We start from the raw sequence: 7,094 nt of genomic DNA on the forward strand, positions 1-7,094 counted from the left end.
TAGTTTGTTTGTTTGTTTGTTTGTTTGGTTTATACCTTGTTTTTGTTGGCTGATTTGATTAATCTAGTGATTAATCTAGTGATTGCATGACTGATTTGATTTGGTTGGTTGGTTAATATGTAATTGATCGTTTTGTTGTTTGTTTGATTAGTTGGTTGATTATTTGTTTTGGTTGGCTGATTTGAATTGTTGATTGGATCTTTGTTTGGTTCATTGATTGATTAATAGGTTGGTTAGTTGGTCGATCATTTCATTGCTTAGTTGATTAATTGATTGGTTAAAACTGGCTGATTTTGTTGGTTAGTTTGTTAGCTGTTTGATTCGTTGGTTGATTGGTTGGCGGATTTGGTTGGCTGGCTCATTTGGTTGATTCATTGATGGGTTGGTTGATTGATTTGTTGCTTGATTCATTTTTTGGTTAGTTCGTTGACTGATTTAATTAGTTGGTTTTTTGATTGGCTTATTGGTTGGGTTGATGTTTGACTGATTGAACGACTAATTTGAATCATTAATTGATTGATAGATTGGTTAGTTGATTGACTGATTCATTGCTTGGTTGAATTATTTATTGCTTAGTTGGTTGGCTGATTTGATTGGTTTGTTGCTTGTTTGATTAGTTGGCTGATTGGTTGGTTGATTAGTTGGCCAATTTGTTTGACTGGCTTGTTGTTTAGAAGATTCATTGATGGGTTAATTGATTTCTTGGTTTATTGATTGGTTGGTATTTGTTTGTTTGATTGGTTGGTTGATTCCTTGTTTGGTTGGCTGTTTTGATTGATTGGTTGGGTTGTTGCTTGCTTGGTTGGTTGGTTGGTTTGTTGATTGATTGGTTGGTTGGTTGGTCAGTTGGTTAATTGATTCATTGCTTTCTTGATTGATTTATGTTGCAAGGTTAATACACCAGAAGGGAACAAAGAGGGTGAAGGTTTTGGAAAGATAGATGTCATCACAAATACACTAAGATTATAGCTTATAGAAAAAATATTTTTTGATTATTGAAACATTTTTCTGTCTGTTTACACGTGAAATACACCATAATGTATCTGCATCAATATCCTTGTCAGCTTTGTCATTTTACATAGTTACAATTCAAGTGTCCATCAGTCAATCTGAATGAAAATGAAATTGCCAAATTCATAGTGTGCATATAATTATTTAAGAAATATATTAAAAAGTAGTTAAAATGTGCTAAATAGATAGGTCTGATCGAAAAGCATTTGCAGATGAATAGCGCCGTCACATGATGCAGATGTGACACTGAAAGCTGTCTCGCAGACATCTGACCCAAACAGAGACATTTCCACACTGATGTCTGAGTGACAGAATATCGTCCTGTGTGGGCCATTGTGATTTATAGGATGGCATTCGATATCAACCCCCTGTGGTCACACACTTCTGCACACACACACATGCTCTCAGAACAATGTGACCTTGGGAGTCCATATCACAGCATATGTGTGTGTGCTTGTGCGAGGGTGGAGTGTCAGAGAGAGAGAGGGAGGGAGAGAAAGAGAGAGCAATTCCCCTAATGCAAGCTACAGTAAGAACAAGAGAGATTGAACAAGAGAGACCCCCTCAGTTGAACTATGGAGGAGTTTGGTGACACCAGAGCAAAACAATCATGGACTTAGGATTGATCAACTGCTTGATAGTTAATGAAAATATTTCTTTAGCACAGCCATGATATGGACAGATTTCAAATACGGGATGCAAAACTGTCCCGTCAAAGTAATGATGTGCCTGTATGTTGGAGGTGAAAAGATTGTCAAAGAAGAAAAAAACAATGATAGCGAAGACTCTTTTGGACTGCGCCAGAGAGGAGAGCATGATGTTGCAAAACTTCGGCAGAAGGGAAAAAAGCAGAGAGGAATGGAGGGAGGGGTGGAAAAGGAGGAAGGTGTGGAGGACGGCAGGAGAAGAGGGAAAGCAAGTCTCTGCATCTCAAGTGCTTAACAGTGACCTTAGAATTTGTGTTGCTCTCTCTCTCTCTCTCTCACTCTCTCTCTCTCTCTTGTTTTCTCTCTCTCTCGTTCTCTCTGCATTAAAGTACAATGCTGCATTTCTTTAGAGCGTCCCAGGAAGAACTACTAGAGTGCCTGCAGCCCTGCCTACTTCTTGTTCTTTCTTTCTCCCTCCTTTTTTTTCCAACTTTATGATGCATTGATGGAGAAGTATGACTAAGGCCTGAGAGCAGAGGAGAAGTTGCTGGACTTGTATGGGATTCATGTACAAATTATTTGCTAATTTAGGAGAGAAGGATTGTGGTTTGAGGGTTCATTAGTTGGTAAGTGAAGCAGTCTTTTTTTTAAATCTTGCTACTGATACTAATGTCTGTGTCTATTTGATATTGTGTGTAATCTGTATAATATGTTGCTTAAGTATTGCTTTATTATATATTAGTGCTATAAAAAGTTGTGGACTTGTTACATTTAGGCAGATTTAATTTAATTTAATTTAATTTAATTTAATTTAATTTAATTTAATTTAATTTAATTTTTTTATGCACTGATTATTTTTGAGATTTCGGTCCACCTCATAGAGTGTTGTTTCAAACTAGAATGATACTTTATGAATGTTTATTTTGAATGTACTTTTTTCTGTAGATTTTATTTGCAATTATTTGAAGACCTTCATTAGAATGTGTGTATACTAAACTTTGGTTTTACATCTGTTTTTATACCCATTAGTTTTTTGCCAGAAAACGCATTGCGTTGAAAAATCATTCATTCATTCAGTATATTTGCCAGAAAACATATTGCTTTGACATATTCATTCATTCATTCTGTCCTTCATTCAGTCCTTCCTTCATTCATTCATTCATTCATTCATTCATTCATTCATTCATTCACTCATGCATTCATTTATTCAGGCTGTTTTCTTATTTGAAACTTTATTTTAAGCTGGAAAATGTGTGCATATTTTACTGAATAAAATACAAACCAAAATTATAAAGCAAATGTGATGTACATATAAACTTTTTATTTTGCAGAAGACTGTTTAGAAAGATTGTAATACAAAACATACATATTTTTACAGCACAAAAAAGGACAAAACAGGAAAACAAACTTTTTCATTTTTGTTGTAACCAGCAAACTAGGGACTTTCATTCATTCATTATTGTTTTAGTGAAACAACAATTTTATTCTTTTGTTTTTATATTTGACTCAAATATAAAAGCTCCATTAAACATTTTTTACTTTTTTTAAAGAACTTTCCTAACAATTATTTATGTATAAAATTATATTGTACAGTATATGCTGAAGTGACATTTCGTCAATTTAGAATTATAAGGTTCTACCTGCGTTCTGAATGAGTTTGAGATTTTAAGCTTCAAAGTATTTGATTTCCATAGAGCAAACAGTATGTGTGTAATTTTTTTTTTTTTAATTCTTAAAATGTAAACAACTTATAAAAAAACATCTAATAATGTAAATAGTTTGTCATTTCATAAGAATATGTCAGTAATGCAATTTTGATTAAAAGATAGATACTTATAATTCTAAGGTGACGATTTTTTACACTTTATAGATATAGTATGATATAGAGTGGGGAAAATAAGTAATTAACACGTCCCCATTTTTCTCAGAAAACATATTTCTAAAGGTGCTGTTGATTTTCATTGAATGTTGGTAACAACCAAAGAAATCCATGTACTGTATGTAAAGAAAACAAATCTAATTAGTATACAAATTAAGTTGTGCATAATAAAATGAAAAAAACTCAGGTGAAAAGTATTGAACACATGAAGAAAGGAGGGTGTAAAAAGGCAGTGAAAGCCCAGACAGCAGCTGAAATCTCCCAGTAGTTATTCAGGAGCCCTCTGCCCTTCGTCATTGTAAATTAATGTTAGCTGTTTCAGTCCAACATCTACATTATCAAGAATATGAATATGAAACCAGGGTGAACATTTCTGCAAGACAATGATCCAAAACACAGTCAAGGAAACTCTCCAATGGTTTCAGAAATAGAAAATCAAGCTATAGAATGGTCCAGCCAGTCACCTGACTTGAATCCAATAGAAAATACAAAATAAAGATCAGATTTGATTGACGAGACCCACAGAACCATCAAGATTTATACACGGTTGAAGTCTGTGAAAAACTCACACCTGAGCAATGAATGTGACTTCATTCTCCAAAAGAGATTCGTCTTTAAGCTGCCATCACCAAAAAAGCCTTTTATATAAAGTATTAAATACTTTTCCGTAGTTCTGCGCTTTCTCCTTGTGTCATTACATTATTACAGATTTTTTTTTTTATTCGTTTTTATGTTTGTATTGTTAGGGTTTTTAATAAAATCTAGTGCAATTCTATGTCAACAGATGTTTTAGAAATATTATTCCAAGAAAAAAAGAATGTGTTCAATACTTCTTTTTCCTGCTCTAAAAATGAACTAATACATTTGAAAAGTGTTTTAATACTTGCTTTAATACTTAACACTTTACAAGACATTAGTCTGAATATTATTACACCTCATTAAAGTTTTAATTGACTGTTTAATTTGAATTATCACATTTCCGTACAAAAGTTAGATTTGCTTTCTCAAAATCACAAATGTTATTGACCTTTTTTTGTATATTGTAGTTGTAAATTGTAAGTTTGAAAAAACAATCAAATTTCTTTTAGCTGATTTAGATAATTTAGAAGTATAACTTAAATTTGGATTCGATTTCATGTAGCTATAATAGACAAACTTATATTGATATCATGAAAATATACCAAAAGCATTCACTAGCCACAGTAGAAATTATTAATTCTAAAGTAACATCCTAACTTAACTTTTGTATGTTGAATGTATGCATACACTCACTGCCCACTTCATTGGGTGCTAGTACTGGGTTGGACCCCCTTTTGCCTTCAGAAAAGCCCTAATCCTTTGTGACAGATTCAACAAGGTTTTGGAAATATTCCTCAGAAATATTAGTGCATATTGACATAATCGCATTATGCAGTTGCTGCAGATTTGTCGGCCACACATCCATGATACAAATTTCATGTTCCACCACATTCCGAAGGTGCTCTATTGGATTTCGATCTAATTGTGGAGGCCATTGGAGTACAGTGAGCTCATTGTCATGTTCAAGAGTTACCTATCTGAGATAATTTGTGCTTTATCACAATGGATGTTATCTTGCTGGAAGTAGCCATCAGAAGATGTGTACACTGTGGTCATAAAGGGATGGACATGGTCAGCAACAATTGGCTGTGGCGTCGACACAATGCTCAATTGCTACTAATATGCCCAAAGCCTGTGTGAATTTAGGCCTCAGTTTCCTGTTCTTAGCTGACAGGAGTAGCACATAGTGTGGTCTTCTGCTGCTGTAGAACATCTGCTTCAAGGTTTGACGTGTTGTGTGTTTAGAGATGCTCTTCTGCATACCTCTGTTGTAACAAGTGGTTATTTAAGTTACTGCTTCCTTTCTATCAGCTCGTACCAGTCTGGCTGTTCTCCTCTGACCTCTGGCATCAACAAAGTGTTTGCGCCCACAGAACTCCCGCTCACTGGGAATTTTCTCTTTTTTTGACCATACTCTGTAAACCCTAGAGATGGTTGTGCATAAAAATCCCAGTGGATCAGCAGTTTCTGAAATACTCAGACCAGTCTGGCTGGAATCAACAACCATGACACATTTAAAGTCACTTAAATCACCTTATTTTCCTCATTCTGATGCTTAGTTTGGACTGCAGCAGATCGTCTTGACCATGTCTACACTGCAAAAAATGCTTTTCTTGCTTAGATTTTTGTTGTTGTTTCTAGTCTAAATATCTAAAATATCTATCAAAAAGCATTTTTTAGACAAGCAAAACATATTGCCTTGTTTTGAGAAATAATATGCCAATATTAAGTCAGTTTTTCCTTAAAACAAGCAAAATAATCTGCCAATGGGGTAAGCAAATTAATCTTGTTTTTTCTTTTGACATAAGATTATTTTGCTTGTTTTAAGGAAAAACTGACTTAATATTGGCATAATATTTCTCAAAACAAGGCAATATGTTTTGCTTGTTTAAAAAAATTCTTCTTGATTTAGGAACTTTAAGATATTTGGACTAGAAACAAGACAAAAAATCTAAGTAAGAAAAGCATTTTTTGCAGCGTACATGCCTAAATACATAAAGTTGATGCCATGTGATAGGCTAATAAGAAATGTGCGTTAACGAACAGTTGTACCTTATAAAGTGACCGGTGAGTGTCTTTTCAACCACTTTCTCCCTAATGATATACATACTCTCCAACATTCTTTTGGAAATAGGAGATAATATGAAGAGAAACCAGCTTTACAAGTAAACACATTACCATAGTTTATGGCTAAATTCCGTACACGCATTTGAACTATTTTGTCAAATACAGCACGTCGGAATTTTATTTCTGAAATTTCCAATTAATTTACAATTAATTCACATAATTACTCAAATAATTACAAAAAGGAATAAGGCGCATCTGAGATTTAATTGCAGTAAGTTTCATTTTTTTCACCAGATGTTTGAAATGACATCTGTTTTGCTGACTCATTGTGATGCTGTTGTTATCTCTAAGTTTACCTAATTTAGATTAAAAAAACACAACTGATTAAGAGATGCTTGCTGAATGAATGTCTGTTGGCAGGTAATCAGACAGCTGGTTTTAGTATTTTTAGTCTTAATCATTGAGTTGTTCTGATTTTGTGGTCTGGCTGATTTTGATAAATATATCTACTTACATGTTTATATGTGTGAGTCACCTTCACTTTTGCATGTGAAGCAGTTTTGTTCAACCGCAGTAGCTAATGTTGATCACACTGCAGAGACGCTGCTATTCAACTCTCTTTTTCTCTGTAACCCATTTAAAAAAGGCACATGCCCTTGCTCACCTGCCCCACATATGCAGCTCTATGAAAAACACAATATGCTATATTTTATTTTATAATTTTACCTTATTTTGTTTTTGAACACAGTAGAAAAAAAGGTTCTAATTGGCTCCAATGAATACACTTGTAGACCTGGACCACAAAATTTGTTTTATGGTGCAATGGTTAACAATGCAGTTTTTAAGGATTAGCCTTAATTTTAAAAATCATTAACCCTCCTGTGTTCTTTTATTTTTATATATATGTATAT

General features: G+C 33.8%; 1 long non-coding RNA gene across 2 annotated transcripts in view; it reads left to right on the plus strand.

Annotated features, from left to right (window-relative positions):
* The first annotated feature begins 1,498 nt into the window (after positions 1–1,498).
* LOC110437893 (uncharacterized) overlaps positions 1,499–7,094 on the plus strand; it is a 20,343-nt gene continuing 14,747 nt past the window's right edge. The window contains exon 1 of one of the 2 annotated variants that reach the window (XR_015509123.1): positions 1,499–2,284. This is a non-coding gene — a long non-coding RNA (uncharacterized LOC110437893). The remainder of the gene's footprint in view (positions 2,285–7,094) is intronic. The other variant, XR_015509124.1, reaches the window with a different exon arrangement.

The sequence above is a fragment of the Danio rerio genome, chromosome 15, assembly GCF_052040795.2.
Source record: "Danio rerio strain M-AB ecotype USA chromosome 15, GRCz13ab, whole genome shotgun sequence".
Taxonomy (NCBI): Eukaryota; Metazoa; Chordata; class Actinopteri; order Cypriniformes; family Danionidae; genus Danio; species Danio rerio.